At 37.2% G+C, this 18,820-nt stretch overlaps 1 protein-coding gene across 3 annotated transcripts in view; it reads left to right on the top strand.

The window, feature by feature from the left end:
- The window catches only part of LOC145694680 (beta-glucuronidase-like), a 353,601-nt gene that overhangs the window by 202,682 nt on the left and 132,099 nt on the right, over window positions 1-18,820 (top strand). For 2 of the 3 annotated variants that reach the window (XM_081771183.1, XM_081771181.1), the window contains exon 1: window positions 14,050-14,203. The exons of the other annotated variant lie outside the window; for it this stretch is intronic. The gene's annotated coding sequence lies outside the window, so the exon portion shown is untranslated. Of the gene's footprint in view, window positions 1-14,049; window positions 14,204-18,820 lie in introns of those variants that run through there. 3 annotated transcript variants of the gene reach the window in all.

Below are 18,820 nucleotides of genomic sequence, written 5' to 3'. Positions count from 1 at the left end.
ACCGCAGGAGAATTCGTGAGCAAGTACAAACTCCGGGTATTACTCTCGTTTTGTTACCTGGAACTGAATTCAACGACTTCCGGAAGAAAAAAGGGAAAGTATGCGACCGGTAACTGGTATTCAACGAAGTTATCTTTGGCTTTCGGAAAATTGCGAAGTTTTTATGGCAGTAACGGGTCACCATGAACTAACTTCATACTTCCCCCAAAATCGAACTTTTGCAATTCAAAGTGTAGATTTAAGAAATCTGCAAAAGGGAACTTTTGTTATATACATATATGTATGATAACCAGTGGTGCGTAGCAGAAATATTATGAATAAATCATGAATTACGTGAAGTTTAAGTGCTGTTTATGCTTCCACATGAACCTTCAGCAGGGTACAGGTTTCCAGAAGAGCATAAGAGAAGTGAAAATAAGTGTTTTGTGACTATCGACAATGTGCTACGCAGGGGCGGATCCAGGACAGACTTCTGGGGGGAATTGTAATACTGCTACTTAGAGCTACTTTTAAGAGCTCCAAACTCTGGGATGGTTTTATTTATATATATATAAGAAAGTTTCTTCTTCTGGGGGGGGCGGCAATCGTCCCCCTAGATCCACTCCTGGATGAGTTATGAGTGAAGCAACATCTATTGGAGCATCTGCACGGTTACATGCTATTAGCAAAGAAGACAACAACCAAGCAAATGATTGGTCCATGTAAAAAAAAAAAAAAAAAAAAAAAAAAATCAGTGAAATTTTGTTTCCGAAGACCATTTTAAGTAAGTGAACTTGAAATTTCTGTGTTTCGTAATCGTAATTTCCACCTCAGATTACTTCAGTTTAAGAAAACGGAGGAGTAGAGGGAGGCTCATTTTACTATTTCAGAGAGCCTTTTTAATCAAAATAATAAAAAAAAACAGCCAAGAAAACCATTTATTCTTCATTTAATGAATGTGAACCACAAACATCATCAAATCATTGCACTTTCATTGTTCCCAGTGTTGCTAACTGTGACATCAAAATTAGCGAAACTTCGCTAACTTTAAAAGACTGCAGTTAATCCATGAAGCATTGGTCGAGAATGATATTTGGTGTGTTTATTATTCAGGTAAAGTTGAATCATCTGACAAAATTTCAGAATTTTAAAAAATGGTGTTTTCGAGAAAATGGCACCCAAAAATGGCGATTTTTGAAAATTTTACAATTTCTCGAATTTTTTGCGACAAAACGGTTGACCACAGAAGCGATACAAAATTTTTTCGGAAAGCGGGTAACTAGGTCTTACCAACCGTGAAAATAGAATTTTAAAATTCGAACCGGAAGTGCTCGAAAAAAATTCGCAAACTTCGACTTTTCAGATAAATTGACGTTCATTTGTTAATTTATGTACAGAAAAGATACGCATGCGCAAACCAAACTATAATAAAATATAGTTTATTTATATCCCTATGTACACTCATGTCCAAAATGATTGTCGCATATCTATAACTGTCTTTTTATAAAAATATAATTTGATAATGATTTTGCAGGGTACTTTTAATACTGATACTATGTGTATAATTTGGAAATGTATATTTGTGGCAAATTTCATAAGAAAAGAATTATAAATACGAAAATTATAATGAGTAAAATAAAATGTTGCTAAATGGACAAGAAAGTTTTATTTTCGTTTTATTGTTCTTATTTACTGCTCTTTTGACATGAAATTTTCCACATACATGTCTTTGCCGATTATACACATACTAACATTATTAGAAATACCGGGCGAATTCGTTATCAAATTATATTTCTATAAGAACATATTTAAAGACATGCGACAATAATTTTGGACATGAGTGTACATACCACAACAAGAATTATAACTCTGCCTGTCTCCATAGCCGAATGGCGAGGCTCCGAAATTGACCATTTTCCATGTCTTCTACAATTCATAAATTGTACTCCCCGTCTTTGATGGCCCATTACTTGGCGGGAAAATTTTTTTCGACAAAACAAAAAAATATGGGTCTCTTAAAAACATGTCTAGTTGCTATAAAAAAAGTTTCAACAATATCTGAGATGGTGATGGTACAATTTTATATTTTTTTGCCTGAGTTGAAATGGAAGGCAAGAGATGTGTATTGGGGTTCAAAATTATGAACTTCCTTAGAGGAGGCGAACGTCCACCTGGCATATTTAATAGGACATTTTTTGTTGTTTCATAAGTAGTATGAGTAAAGAATACTTTCCCGGTGAAAAAGAGAGCTTTCAGTGTTCAGGGTGTAAAAGTAGATCTGCCAAAATACTGGTAACTCATGTTTAGCACGATCGAAAATATGCGGCTGAGAAATTTCCTCCTGGGCCACCCGTGAAATCGTCATTCATTACGAGAGAACATAGCATTGTTTTGTTCTTAATTTTTGAATTATTAACTTTTAAATTGATGTATCTTAACAAAAAGATAGGAGTTGATTTTATTGTTTACAATTTTATATTAAGACTAGCCTTTGGCTAGCTGGAGGCTCCGCCCCCCAGACCCCCGCATTTGCTCGGCTTACGGCCTTGCATCTCTTAGGTATCAGCCTTTGCATCAAGAGTGAATTTTATGCATTTGCTCTTTCATTATATTGCCTGAATTTGGCACAGCTAGGGGGTTCGCCCCGCGACTCTCACGTTTACACGGCCTACGGCCTCGCATCTCTTAAATCCACAATTCTACCAAATTTCAAGTTTTTTCCCCTATTTCAACTATCTAAAAGATAAGATTTTGTATCCCAAGAAAACGTTCATTTAAATAACGTGGAAATTCCTTCATCCTGTTTAGACCCCTTAAAAACTAAAAATATTCACATTTGGCAATTTTCTTGTAGGTTAGTTCCGGAAGGCTACAATCATGCGAAATTTCATCATTCTAATCCTGCCGAAAGTGCCTAAACATTTTGGGGTGTAGAAGATGACCCATATAAATAACATGAGAAAAAATTTTTCAGTTCTCCATAAAATCACTCTACAGTTGGAAATTTTTATTTTTAGCGATTTACTTAGTTAACGGTAACGAAAACGTATAAGCATACCGAATTTCAATTTTTTATTCCAATTCCAAGCACGTAAAATATGACATTATAGGTCCAAAAAACACCAATTTAAATAACATAGGAAGTTCTTCATCCCTCCTTTAGATTCCATAAAAATTAAAAATATTCACTTTTGACAATTTCCCTGTCGGTTAGTTTCAGAAAGCTACATTCATGACAAATTTCATCTTTCCACGTCAACCGGAAGTACCCCTTTAATTTATGACAGTTCATGTAATTTTATATATAGTTAAGATTTATATATAGTTAGGATTGCATGTCTTTTTTTTTTTTAACCCACCCACCTCAGTATACTTTTTCCTATAGGCCTTCTCATCCTCCAGATAAGGTTTCTGCGGACATTTTAGTATAACTGAGTAAGATTTCGTGGTCATATATATGACCGTTGGTAATAAATTAATTTTACATTTTTGAAATGGGACCAGGTATTACATATGGAATTTTGAATGTTATTTTTGTGCATATAGTACTACGTTTTTGCATTTTATTTTCACATAGTTGGTGGAATCACTTGCAAGTCAAATAATAATAATAATAATAATAATAATAATAATAATAATAATAATAATAATAATAATAATAATAATAATAATAATAATAATAATAATAAAAAATAAATAAAAAATAAAAAAATAAAAAGACTCCAGGCATACAACATACTTGTCTAGAACCGATACCATGCGCGAGTTTGACATGCTGCGGTATATTTGTTTTATTAATATAGGGCCTACATGGTTGGAAAATTCTTCTTCTTCTGGGAAATTTTAAATTTAATTGTACTGATTTGTTAGTCCAAAACTCTTTTGTATCATTTATTTACTTTTTTCGTGTTGTCTGTCCTCATGCGGCACGGAGACAAAAACCTCATGAAATACTTAATGGATTACTAACAATTCTGGCCCCAGGAAATAGAGGGTCAGTAGTTAGAAAACGAGTTCGTTAATAGAGGTGATCCATCCACTGGAAATAGTAACTATTTCCAGTTTTAACGTTGATCACTATAAAGCAGAAACGGTAATATATAGCGAGAAGCTTTTTTTAAAAATCGATTTAGCTTTCTAAGAATATATTCCATCTTAATCTTAATCTTTCTACTAAAACCAGAATGAGCAACAATCTACTACCACTTCCGGTTCCAATATAAATTACGGTATACAAACCAAACTCTTTGAGGTGGTATACATGCAGGGGCTCCCCCACGGGGTTCCACCAGGTCCAGCCTCCCCAAAACTTCCTAATTCAATTATATTTGTACACTTTCTCAATAAAACTATACTCTTGTTTAACAGACAAATGATTCATATAACATGAAAATTTGATTTTACATTTACTCTTTTCTTTAAAAAATAATCTAAAATGACTGATTGGCGTGGTAGTAAATTACATTTATTGTTCACCGCGGAGTGAAAGTCCGCGGGTTACCACTGGAGGATCAATTACAAATTTTGAAAAAAGACAAAAACCAGGAAAATACAATAGGCCTTACAGTAGGAAGGTCGAAAATTACTGACACGTTTATAGTCCAATTGTTTTTATTACTCTTCTGTATTTTAGTAATTTATACGTACAGCAAAGGTATTTTGAAAGTTATATTACGTTTGTTATACAATAAAACAGTGTTTTATGCTGATTGAAACATTTTTTTCGTGTTTTCACCTCATTTTTAGTCTTTTTTTTTTCGGGTTATCGGCGACTTTCGCTATTCGCGGTGCCCTTGCCACTCAATTCTGCGGATAATCGGTGCTTTACTCTAATTGGTATAATGAGAATGTAGAAGGAAATGGGAGAGTTCCGAGAAAACTCACACGATATTGTTCAACAGGAGTTCTCGTGGCCTGGGATCGAACCAGTGGACCTTTCGCACCAAAAGGTGAGCGCACTACCACTGAGTCAGTGTGCACTATTTTATCATTATTTCTTAGAAACTTAAAAGATCATTTTATATATGCAAAACCTCTAAAAGTGACTTGAAAATAAATCTTCAACCGAAGCACAATTGGCCATACTACGTACTGCTGTTGAAAAACGTATTTAAAAGAAAAAGAAAAGTAGCTTCGACATGCAAATAAATTATTAAAAAAAAAAAAAAAAGATGTGTAAAGAATGTGGTAAATTATACGCATTACTGCAAAACATTAATTATTAACTATTATATATTCACACCTTTAGCTTAATTAACCTGCATTTGATACATTTTTCTCTCATAAAAGAAAAAAAAAAGAACGAAATATTACCTTCATTTGTTAAGTTCACAAGTTTAAATACAGAAAGAAAAAAAAAAGAAAAAGAAAAGAAAGATCTATATGAAACCCGGTTTTTCTTGGCAATATATTGGACAGGAATAATTAGCTGTGGTGAGGTTTATGCCCACTTGTGACTCATTTGACCTTGGGCTTTGAACGCCACTAGCGCCATGTTTGGCAAAAGTTGGAACTGGTCCCTTCTCTGGGTGATCAGATGCATATAAATAATGGCTTTTAAAAAAGTTAAAAAAAAAAAAGAATTGAATTATACTTCTGTATTTTCTTTTCTTGTTTTTCTCGCGTCTTGAAAATAATAATTTAAAATTATATAAGAAGGAAGTTAAGTGTTGAAAAAAAAAAAAAGACGAAAAAGAAAATAACCACGTGGCTTCGTTCGTAGCTAGAAGCAAAAGTAAGAAAACTGGTTTCGTGTAAAAATAATTTAATTATCTGCTTATTTAGTGATTATGAAAATGTATTTTTAGTTTTATGAATTTATGTAGCCAGCAGCGTTATTTCTTATATTGGATGGTGGTGTAAGACAGGGGAGTATTCACGTGGTAGGTCCACAGAGTCCGGAATTCGGAACTCCACATTGTACCAAGGTGACCAGAATTTTTCACTTGCGAAAACGGGAGGCATACGAATCGGCTATTGCGGGGGGGATATCTGACTTCCAGATTGCATTTTGGGACTCAACAGTGTTCTCAATTTACAAAATACACAAGTAAGAGTGATAACACACAGTTTCTAATTTTACGTGTACCACACAACAACCGATTACAAATTCTACTCAACAATTCTTTTAACTAGTTGAACACTCAGAATTCCCACTCAATTCCCACTTGAACCACGAACACTCAATTCCCATTTGAAAATTCAGAAGTTGTAGACACGGCTGAACCTTGGCAACGAGTGTTGGTACGGAAGAGAGTAGAATTTGCATTGACGATTTATATTTTGAATAATAATTACGGGACACCTAGGTCATTTTTACTTAAAAACGGGTCATTTAGGCGTCCCGTTCGAGAATCAGAAAAAAACGGGACAACGGTTGGAAAAAAGGGACTGTCCCGGCTAATACGGGACGTCTGGTCACCTTGCATTGTACACGAACCTGACATACTGAAAATGGTACAAAATTTACAATTTTAATTTTGCTTGTTTTTCATAAGTGAAAGGAGATAATGAAATACAACTTACCCCAATCATAGACAAAGTTATTCTACAACAGAAAATATGAACCTGAAGTATGTTTAGTGTTGCTATCCATAGAAATTACAGTGTTGCCAGGACAACATTTCTCCCAAAATCTAATTTAAGGCAGCAACTAGAGCAACGAACTCAACTGTTTTTGATTACGTATCATGTTGCCTTGTAATCCTGTGAACTGCTTTTTAAGTAATAGTTTGTAATAAACAAAATAGTTTTAACATACAGTTATTAAAATTAAATAATAATGTTATTTAAAAAGCAGTTCACAGGATACCAAAACATGATACGTAATCAAATGCAGCTGAATTCCTTCCTCTAGTCGCTGCCTTAACTTAGATTTTGGGGGAAATGTTATTCTGGCAACAATGTAATTTCGATGGATGCCAACATTGAAAATTCATCTGGTTCATATCTTCTGTTGTAGAATAACTTTGTCTATGATTGTAGTAAGTTGCATAGCATTATCTCCTATCACTTCTGAGAAACAAGCAAAAGAAAAATGGTAAATTTCCAACGGCGGTTACTGCTAAACCAGGCTTTAGTTTGGCGAATGCCAACCAGGGTTGCCAACCATACGATAATTTATCGTGATCTACGATAATTTAAGCCTTAATACGATATACGATAATGCCCTTGCGATAATAGGTGAATATACGATAATTTTAGAACGTACACTTTTTAGCAGTTTTTAATGTGTAAATAAATTGTAAGTGTGCATTAAAGAATTATAAAACACACATTTGTAAGTCATTCTCGCCAAAATAAATCAATAACGATTTGAGAATTGGTAACCCTGCATCCATCACACTTACGTGGAGATGGCAATATTGTTTGTTCATGATAGATGACTCTATTATTCGCTCACGTGAATGTTAGCGCCTTTTTTTTGGATGTGAAACACAAAGAAGTTAGAATCGTTCTGTGGCAAGTGAAATTACGTATCGCGTAATTATTTTGCGTAATTAAGTATCGCGCAAACTCGTAAAAGCTATGGAAAGTGATCCTGAAGGGCCGTCTACTCCACAAAAGAAACTAAAGGCACGGGGTGAGTTGAAACTTAAACATGTAAAGCAAAAATTCCGGAAAGACTGGTTAAGTGATTCTGTGTTCAAAGGCTGGTTAGAGCCTGTTAGTGATAACGTGTATAAAGCCCGGTGTAAAGTTTGTAGAACCGAGTTTACTGCTGAGTTGACTGTAGTGAAAAACCATGCTAAAGGAAAAAAAAAACATATAAGTGCAGTGAAACGTGTAGGGTTTGCCCAAAAGAAACTAGATTTTCCTCATCCACGTCTACCTCTCACACCTTGGGTACAGAAGGTAAGCGAGCTGAAATAATGCTATGTGGTTTTTTAGCCGAACATAATATCTCTATGAACACGGCAGATCATTTAACGGATGTAATTAAAAGTGCGTTCCCTGATTCTAAAATAGCTAGCAAGATTCAATTAGGTAGAACTAAGGCAACGGGTGTGATCAAAAATGTCATTAGTAAATGTCATTTGAAGGAATTAAATGATATCTTACAGAAACAAAAAATTCAGTTTAATAATCGATGAGTCTACAGATATTTCGACTACAAAAAATATGTGTGTTTGTGTGAGATATTTCGATGAAAATAGAGCGAAAATACAAACAAAATTTTGGCAACTATTACAAATTTATTGTGATAAAAATGTGGAAGCTGCACATGAAGGTGCCACTGCAAATCGTCTGTATGAGCTCCTATATAATGCTCTAATAAATAGTAATATCCCATTGGAAAATGTAATAGGTTTCGCATCCGATGGATGCAACACAATGATGGGAAAAGATAATTCTGTTTCAAGTAGGCTACATAAGGACTTCCCTGGCATTTTTATACAAAAATGTATATGTCATTCGTTGCATCTGTGTGCAAGCGAGGCGTGTAAACAATTGTCAAGAATCTGCGAAGATTTAGCAAGGGACACTCATGCGTTCTTCAAACATAGTTCTAAAAGAATTGCGCAGTTTGTTGAGTTCCAAGAGTTCTGTGACATCGAACCGCACAAAATATTACGACCGTCACAGACAAGATGGCTGTCATTGTTAAGTGTTGTTAAACGATTGTTAGAACAGTGGAATTCATTGAGGTTATTCTTTACCTCAAAGTGGGAAGAAGAAAGACTGTATGCCGCTGAGCAGTTAGCTAACTCTTTTAATGATAATTTTGTGCGTTTGCACTTCATATTTCTTGAATGGATTTTGCCAAAATTTGTGCAGCTGAATCAGTACTTTCAAAGCGAAAAGTTGATGATTTACGCCCTGCATGAAAAAGTGTGCAGAACATACAAAGAAATACTGCTCTGTTACATGTTTTCTAATTATGTTAACAGAACTGACCTTGCACTTATAGACCCTACGGACTCGAGTCAATTTCTGCCGTACGTTCAAATGTACCTAGGTGTGGGTGTTTTGGATTTCATGAGTCAAAATAAAAATATTGCAGACAAATCCAAAATAACAGATTTCTACTATAGAGTGCAGCAGTTTCTTAAAGTTTGTTGCTGTGAAATAAAAAAACGATATGATTTTGGTAATCCAGTTTTGCAAAGTTTACATTGGCTAACACCTGAAGTAGCATTATCAAAAAGTGAAACAAGACCACCAACATTTGTTCCACTCTTGAGAGCGGTACAGAGAGTTACCCCGAAAAATAATAATGTTGTACGATTAATAGACGATCAGTGGAGAGCACTACCTTACACGGTGTTTCCGGAAGATCTGCGTTCTAAGGAAGTAGACAAATTTTGGGCTTTCATAAAAAATGCTAAAGATCCCCATGGAAATCACGAATTTTTAGAATTGGGAAGGGTTGTATTGGACATGTTAGCTTTGCCACATACTAGTGCTGATTGTAAGCGTGTGTTTTCAAAAATGAACTTAATAAAAACACCATTAGGGAACAAACTGCAGTCAAGTACAGTTACTGATATAATGCTCGCTGCCCAATGTGTACAAAACTGCGTCAAGTTTGAACCCAGTGGATTGATGATCGCATCGATGAATGAATCCAACATATATGGAGGTACAAATAAGGATAAAAAAAGATGATAAGGACAGTGACACCGATGTGGAGTTCGAAACGGAAGATTACTAGGTAAGTTTATTATATATTATTGCTATTATTAGTAGTATTATACTTGTTTATACAATTATCACGCCTATGACGAATATACGATAATTTTAAGGCCGAAAATCGATAATTTTGTTCTCCGAGGTTGGCAACGCTGATGCCAACCCATTCCGCACATCGGGAGTCAAGCTCTACAATGTCCGCTAGGTTTGGTCCCAAAAGGGGCGGGACAACTGTGTCGCGAACCTTGTTAGTAACGATAGTAGGAGCAAGAGTACAAGGTTGGCGAAGTGCAGAATACAGTTTTTTTTTTTTTTTTTTTTGACAGAGGGCACTTCGTCTAAGTCATTATTCAACAGTCGGTAACAAACCTCGTACAGAACCGGTTTCATATAAGTATATTGAGGGGAGGGGGAGATGTCCAAGATAGAAGGGTGCTTCTAATGGAACACGGTGTAAGAAGTTCATGAGGAGCTGAGTGGTAGGATGATCAGGATGCTCGTGGAGTAAACGTAAACATGGTTGGAGCAATAGGGCTTTAGTTTGCAATTCGACATCTTTCAAATTCAATTCACCGTCTTGGAAATCGTTGCACAAGATTTGGTAGAAAACACGAAGAATTATAGCAATTCTGAATTTTTGCAAGAGAGTCAAGACTTGGGCAGTATATTATAATTGAGATAACCCATACAAACGCACAAATTCTAGGCGAGATAAGAGGCTAAGGTTAGGAAATCGATGTTAGTCAAGAACATAAATTAGCCGATTAACTGCAAGGCCAACATTTTTAGTAATAATGTCCATTACACTAGAACTGAAAGTCATTCCGAAGATTTTAACTGACAGCTGTAGCTGACCAATGGAAGTAGTAGTAATAGTGGTTGACTTACCCAGAGGCATTATGTACGTTTTAGTAGGGTTAAGCTTGACTCCTGATACTGATTCGTAGAGCCTTATGTGGTGTATTAAAACGTTTAAATCGGCGTGACCAGTCGTGAAACATATAACATCGTCCATAAATGTGTAAACTCGCACAGAAAAAAAAAATGAAATGAAATCTTTGAGTTTTACGTCCAGACTAAAGGAGACGGTGATTATGAGAAATGAATGAAATGAAGAAAGTGGGAGGAAACGGGAGTACCCCGAGAAAACCCACGCACACGGTGTTTGTCCACCACAAAGTTCACTTGGCGGGAGCAGGGTTTGAACCTGGGACCCCATGCACCAGAGGTGAACGCTCTACCACTGAGCCACCGCGGCCCGTCTCGCACAGAAGTATTACATATAGTGACACCATGAAGGGCATGTCGGACGTTATATAGAAATGGCCCTAAACTTAGAATAAAAAGCTGACTGCTCAAGGGACCGCCCTGTTGAATGCCATTACTAACGCGAAAGGCAGAACTGAGGTATCCATTAATTTTGAGTTTAATTGTCCAATTGCAATATAACAGCTTAATCCAATTACAGATGATATATCCAAATCCATAGGCTTGCAGACAAGGAAATAAATATGTATGGTTCACTCGATCAAAAGCACTTGAACAGTCCAAAGCAACTAAGGCCGCGTCACATTGGTCAATATCTTGATGGTAGGTGATGACGTCACTTATAGCAGCAAGAATATCTTAAGCACGTTTATGTGGTAGGTCACCATGTTTGATAGTCCCAACAAGGTAGGCAATAACAGTTTGTAATCGGGTACTAATACATCGACTAATAACTTTATAATCGCAAGTCAGTAAAGATATAGGTCTATAGTCCGCCTCTGTACGAGGATGAGACTTCTTCGGAATCAACACAATGACAGCAGTCCGAGAGGATTCTCCCATGGATAGAGTTTTACTACGAATATGAATTCCCGTTTGTTGACGACGATGGATTTGTAATAGTTTTGCCTTCACCTCTTTAATGGATACTACTCGTTTGCCCCTTGAAGAGCCAAAGCATATAAATTATATAGTACACCATAATATTAAGTTATACAAGGTCTGTATGATAAGTAATGAGACTCGCCGCGCCGCGGCGCGCGTGTCGCTGGAGCGGGTTTGTCGGTGATGGAGGATGTAGGGGGGGTCCGAGCAAAGCAACGCACCGCGCGTCAGTTGGCTCCGAGCCTTAGTGGAGCGCGGACAAGCCTTGGACAAAGCCCTTGTGAACATTCTTGTCACGGCGGAAAATCAACAAACATGGAGGGTTCCATCGAACAGCGTTATGCGATCAAATTTTGCGTTCGCCTGGGGAAAACGGCTACTCAGACGCTTTCTCTCATCACGGAGGCCTACAAAGAGGAAGCCCTATCCAAAGCCCAGGTGTTTCGTTGGCACAGTGCGTTCCGGAACGGCCGGGAAAGCGTTGAGGATCTGGAGAGGGCTGGACGCCCGACAACAGTGACTACGGACGAAACTGTGGCAAAAGTGAGGGATCTCCTGAACTCAGACCGTCGATTATCGTTGAGATTGATTGCTGATGAACTCGATATGAACCACACAACAGTGCACAAGATTGTGACGGAACAATTGGGAATGAGAAAAATCTGTGCGAAACTGGTGCCGCGAGTGTTGACTGACGAACAAAAGCAACGACGTGTTGATTGTTGTCAGGAACTGTTGAACCTCATGAACAGTGACCCTAACTTTGAAGATGACGTCATAACAGGTGACGAGTCGTGGGTGTTCCAGTACGACCCTGAAACGAAACGTCAAAGCGCGGAGTGGCACACTCCTGCGTCCCCGCGCCCCAAGAAGGCCAGAATGTCGAAGTCAAAGGTGAAAACAATGTTGATTGTTTTTTTTGACAATGTGGGGGTGGTCCACAAGGAGTTTGTACCCCAAGGACAAGCCGTCAACGCCGCCTTCTACAAACAAGTCCTTGAGAGACTGCACAGGAGCGTCAAGCGGAAAAGACCGGCTATCGCTAGCCGGTGGAAGTTGCATCACGACAATGCCCCTGCCCACACCGCCTTCTTAGTGACCTCCTTTTTGACCCGGATTGGGGTGGAAGTCCTTCCACAACCACCCTACAGCCCAGATGTGAGCCCGGCCGACTTCTTCCTCTTCCCGAAGCTGAAGCCACGCTTGAAAGGAACCCGTTTTGCAGACGTCACAGCCATCCAAGCAGCCGTGACCACATTTCTAAAGGACATGCCGGCTGCTGACTTCCAGGGGGCGTTTGCAGCGTGGAAACATCGATTGCAGAAGTGCATCGACGCAAGAGGAGAGTACTTCGAAAGCTTTTAAGTCCCTGTACAGATCAGATCAATAAAACAATGTTTCCAGACCTGGTCTCATTACTTATCATACAAACCCTGTAGGTACATTTGATTGAAACCCTGTACCTTAACGTTGCAATAGGAAATACAGAAATAGACATATAACGAAGCGTGCGTTTAACATTGTATTCCCAATAGTCAGCAATAGTTTTACGAGGAGAACGCCGCTGAACGAGGCGATGCCAGATGTCAGTTGTTCCACTAGAATAGATGTATTGAGATACCAAAGACCTCTGCCTCTTGGTATTTTGTTTTTTTAACATAATACTTAAATGTGGTACAAAGTGATCAGGACAATTTTGCATATGAAGTAACCCTCGAAGCAGAGACCACTGAGCCACCGCGATTGGGAAATGATTGATTTAGAATGGAAATTTGATCTTAAACTTCATCGATATCTTTTCTCTCATTAAAACAATCTAGTTCTATAATTTTTCTTTCTGAAAATGTACACTGAGTAAAAACATTGTAGGGGGCCTACTTAAAAAGATAGGTTACATGCTTAATTCCTGTAGATTTTGGACTTAACGTACAGCAGACGTATAACTGAAAATGCATGTTTTATAATACTTTCTGTATAAGTGTTCCATCTATACGTAATTTCCGTATGAAACAATGTAGGCGGTCAGGATCTCACATACAAATGGACGTATATAACATATAGCTGACGAAGATAACATAAGTGTATGCATGTGATATACGGAAAACTGTTAAATGTCAGACATCCTACAATGGCATGATGTAACATCTAAGAGCAGTGCCTATGTAGCATACGGATAACGTATGCTCCGTACTGATTTCTATAGTAAGCAAGAGGATACCGTATATTTGTACAATATACCGCTGTCCGGAGAACGGATTTTTCTCTGTGTAGGCGGAAGTATTTTACAATTTCTTATCGTCTTTACGGGTGCAGAATAGTATTCGTTCAATACTACACGTAGTATTGGACTCCTTCCCCCTCCAAAGTTTGAACCCCTCGCAACAAAAATTTCTGAGTGCGCGCCTGTCAGCACATGACACTATAAATCAATTAAACGGTTAGGAGACAAAGATAACACTTCGACATCAACGTAACCGCAGAAAGAATAAAGAAAATAAAAGAGATTGGAATATTCCCAAGAAGTGATTTGATGTTGTTTATCCCCGGCTGACTTCAAGATTTCATATGATCAGACTTTGACCCAACAGATGACACTGGAAACAGAACAACCCAAGATTCGTAAACAAAAACGTTTCGTTCAACATTTTGTAATATGTTTAGTTTCTGAAGTGCCAAATCATTTTCTGACATCAAAGTTCTGTCGCTGAATAAACAACAGGTATGTATTATGTTAGAAACTAACTTCAAAGAACAATTTAGCAAGGTGATTATTAATAGCACAAGGCATATAAGTTAACAGTATTCAATCAAATATTAGAAATGTAGTTTTTGATATCTTCCTTGCTCTTTTAATGTGATGTATTAGGAATGACGGCCAAAGATTGGTATTATCCAGTAATATTAATTTCAATTGAAATATCTCTGAGCCACCAGGGTTCCCTCTTTAAATAGTGCAGTTAGTTGTGAACTGTGTATGTTAAGAATGCCAAAATTTATACAGGGTAAGTCAAAATGATGGACCCGATTTCAGAAATGTATTCTGTGATATCTAATAAACATATGTTATTATGAGACTTCTAGGCTCGGATTTGCCTGGGCACTCTCTAAATATATAATAATGGATATTGGATAGCATGGAAAGTAAGATAGAACATGTCTGCTGTGTTGGGAGCATGGTTACGCTTTGTAGTTTGTTCCGTGCCCAGAGTTCGGTGGCCCCAGCATTGAATGTAGTCTTGGGATCCTATTATTGGAATGAAACTAACAATATGATAAAGTCCTGTTTGGGGCCCTTTGTTTATGACCTATTAAGAATATATTTCAACAATATGAAGAATGAGATCCCAGCATCATATTGTCTAAATGTATATTTGGGCTCTATAAATGCTACCTGCTGGAGCCCTCTGTTAGCCATTTGACAAGTTATTGCAACACCATAAAGAAACAGAACAGGTCTACACCCTAGGGCCCCACAAAAATTAAGAAAATGAAACTTAATATACTTTGTGAGGCTCCTACATGCTACATGGGAAGGGAATATGGGGACCTTCAAGTGAGGCCCCTGCCGGGGTCCTATACCCCGAGTCCGACATTGGAGACATGTGTTAAAAAAGTAAACTCTCAAAGTTTTCTTCAAACATAGGCCTTTTATGTGAGCACCTTGCATAATACGACACACATCAAGTTGATAGTCTGTCTCCTACCAAATCTTTTGTAGCATAGTGTAAGGATGTAGTGTAAGAATTTCAGCTCCTGCTGAAACTAAATCACGTGACTGGAGACTGTGATGCCCCCACTTAAAGCAGTTCGGGTAACACGAACTACTGGAAACAAGAACGAATCAAACCATTCTGAGAGCGTGGGTTTGATACAATTATCCAATGATACAATTACCTACTGCAAGTAATAGACGACGCGATTAGTTACGACGTCAGCCACCAGGGTCGCTGACATCATTTTCGTTGCATTGTCGGAACGGTCTGAATTTCAATTGGGTATATAGGCTTGGTGTATCAAGGTGATCAATGTTTTGTAATATGTTGCTAGTGGCAGCGCTAGGCTCGTAATAGAAGGGGGGAAAGAGGGGAGGCAAGTAAAAATTTGGTGAGGCGAGGCAACCACACTTGTTTTGCTTTTATTATTATTATTATTATTATTATTATTATTATTATTATTATTATTATTATTATTATTATTATTATTATTATTATTATTATTATTATTATTATTATTATTTAATTCTGAGCATCTACCAATCCAATTTATTTCTGACTGCCCAGCTTTATGCTTGTAGGAAGAAAATGAACTTCGACACGTTTCTGGACACACTTTAATGGAGGCACAACACAGGAACATAAACTTAGATTCATTTGTAGTTTTGGCGCACCACATTTTGGAAAATTTACGTAAAATTTAATACTTTGCATTAAAAGACATGTCTATAATGAACAAATTTCTGCAAGTGACCGAATTAAATACAAAGTAATACAGCTATATTTTAGGTTCACAATTGTAGGGTTACTAGTGTAAGATCATTACAAGAGATTTACAACGGTTTAAAATGAGTGAATGCAAATGAAAGATGGCTCTATTAATTGCTATTTTCCACCGGCGGCATATTTCTGCACAATGTACAGGATCTGTATTTTATGTTTACAAGTGAAGCGTTACTAATATGATGAAACCATGACAAGTACTATTGAAACTCGTATCATTGCCAAAATCCACTTCTTCCCAATATCCTCACTTGCTCGCATACCCCATCGCTGACGCGCCCGCTCCCTACGGACGCACTCACCAGCCTCGCTCTGCGCTGACTCGTTTAGATAGCATTCGTGCTTTTTAATGACCACCTAGCACAGGTTGCTTTGTGTTTTTTCGACTATAGTTTTTATGCTATCCTAAAGCCGTATTTATATGCAAATTTTAAAACAATTGTAATTTTCACCAATTACTTCTTGTGGATCCCTCGAATTTTATCTATGCCAAGTGGGATATTTGCATCTCGCCCAGTGGCAACCTTTTAGAGAACAATAAGAAGAAAATTAATGAATTATAATTTTTCAAGTGGTGCGCCAAAAGTAAACTTGTACGTAAACTTACACCAAACCTACAGCCTACATGCTGTAAAAATGCACAGTCATGTACCAAATGATTGTCGCATGTTTATAAAGATGTTATTGTAGGAATATAATTTGATAACGATTTTGCCTGGTATTTCTTATAATGTTAGTATCTATAAAATGAAATTTTTAAGTTTTACGTCCCACGTTTGTGCCGGCTAAGCTAAAGGAGACGGTAATGATGGGAAATGAATGAAATGGTAGAATGAATAAAGTGGAATTAAACGAGAGAACCCCCAGAAAACAAACGTACACGCTGTTTGTCCACCACAAAGTTCACTTGGCGCGAACTGGGATCGAACCAAGAATCTCATACTCAAGAGGAGAACGCTCAACCACTGAGCCAGCGCAGCCCCATTGGTATGTGTATAATCACCAAAGACATGTATGTGGTAAACTTCATGCCAGAAGAGCAGTAAATAAGAACAATAAAACGAAAATAAATCTTTCTTGTTCATTTAGCTACATTTTGTTTTACTCATTCTAATTTTCGTATTTATAATTCTTTTCCTATGAAATTTACCAGAAATATACATTTCCCGATTATACACATAGTATCAGTATTAACTCTATGACACATATATGGCTGCAGTTTATCAATAGTTATCAATAGACGAAAGTACAAACAGATTGTAAATGTTCAACATAAAACATGGAAATATGCAAATACTCAGTGGTTAGCCACTCAGAAGAGCTTAGTTAATTGGGAATCAGAACCAGCATTAAAGAATGCGCGTTAATAAACAAAGGTAGCTTCTATATCTGTTAACATGTCAATGAACAACAAAGATTTAAATGTCATATAGATTTCAGTGGCAAATTCTACAGCAGTAGTTTGTGAACATGAGTTTACCGGTTAAACATAGAAAAATGGGGGCGGGCGAAAGAGGAGCGAGAGAAAATATTGGGGCGGCGGTTGCCCCCCTTTCCCCCTGTAGTGCCACCACTGCAAGTTGCGGTTAATGTACGCAATTTATTTCGTGTTCACTGCTGACTCTTAGTGGTTGAAAGTGGAAACATTGCGTGTAAACTAAACTTTTGAAAACGTATATCTCACAATAACATGTGCTTATTAAATTTCACAGAATAAATTACTAAAATCGGGTCCATCATTTTAACTTGCTCTGTATATACACAGAACATGTTAATTTTTTTTAACCTACTTGCGATTGAAATAAAAATTGTTAGATTCGTCATCCATACAGAGAAGGAAGCTCGATATAATTTTGCATTCCTAGCGAAAAGAGTGTGCTTAATTATTAATATTTTATTTTTCTATTGCTCAATTTTTTTTTGCGTTATATTCAGTGGTCGAAGTGAGACGGTATGCAGTGGTTTGCCATACCGTCTCTGATTTTTCCGTAATATAGGCTTACCGCGTCTGGTTTTTCAGTGATCAAGACATACCGTCACTGGAAAGTAGGGATGCGCACGAGTCGAGACATGTCTCGAATCTCGACTCGACTCGACTCGAATTCGAGTCGAGATTCGAGTCGAGACACACTTTGTAAAATTCGAGACGAGTCGAGACAAACGTATTTCTCGACTCGAATTTTCGAGTCGAGACTCGAGTCGAGTCGAGACAGCTGCTAAAAATCTAGACTCGACTCGAATGTCTCGAAAATTTTTCTATAATTTTTAATATTATTTTGAAGAAAGTGCTCGCTCAGAAACACTCGGCGCGAGTATTTCGGAAACTGCAGGACTTGTCAGGTGTTCGAGGAGTGCTGTGGTGATTGTCTTCAGCAAGTGGCGAAACCAAGGGGAAAAGACGTCCAAATGTCGAGGGGTTGGGTGCCCCCACCTCATTACAGATGTCGAACGTTCTAGTCTGGGCAGATTGGTAAAACAGAACAGGTGGCGAACTGCGTCGGAACTAAGATCAGAGTTTAATGCTGGGCAAAGTACAAGTGTATCTGAACTAGTTTTGTCAAATTTCCGGAAATTTTGAACCTGTTTTTTCTTAAAAAACGTTTTTTTCGATTTTCTGAAAAAATTGAAAAAAATAAATATGTTTGTATTTGGTTAATTTTACTAGTAATGATATCTTTTTTTTTTTCAAACACGGGAAAAATTTAAGTTCAAAAATTTCAATATTGCGAATATTAAAAAATAGCACTCGAAAATAAAATTATTCCAATTATTATCTATATATTAAAATACTAGATTTACGCGTATATGTTTCTCCAAACAGAAAAGTTTATATGTTTGTC

This window comes from Thermobia domestica, chromosome 9 (genome assembly GCF_964235325.1).
Source record: "Thermobia domestica chromosome 9, izTheDome1.hap1.1, whole genome shotgun sequence".
In the NCBI taxonomy this organism is placed as follows: domain Eukaryota; kingdom Metazoa; phylum Arthropoda; class Insecta; order Zygentoma; family Lepismatidae; genus Thermobia; species Thermobia domestica.
This window is presented reverse-complemented; position numbering and strand designations above follow the sequence as displayed.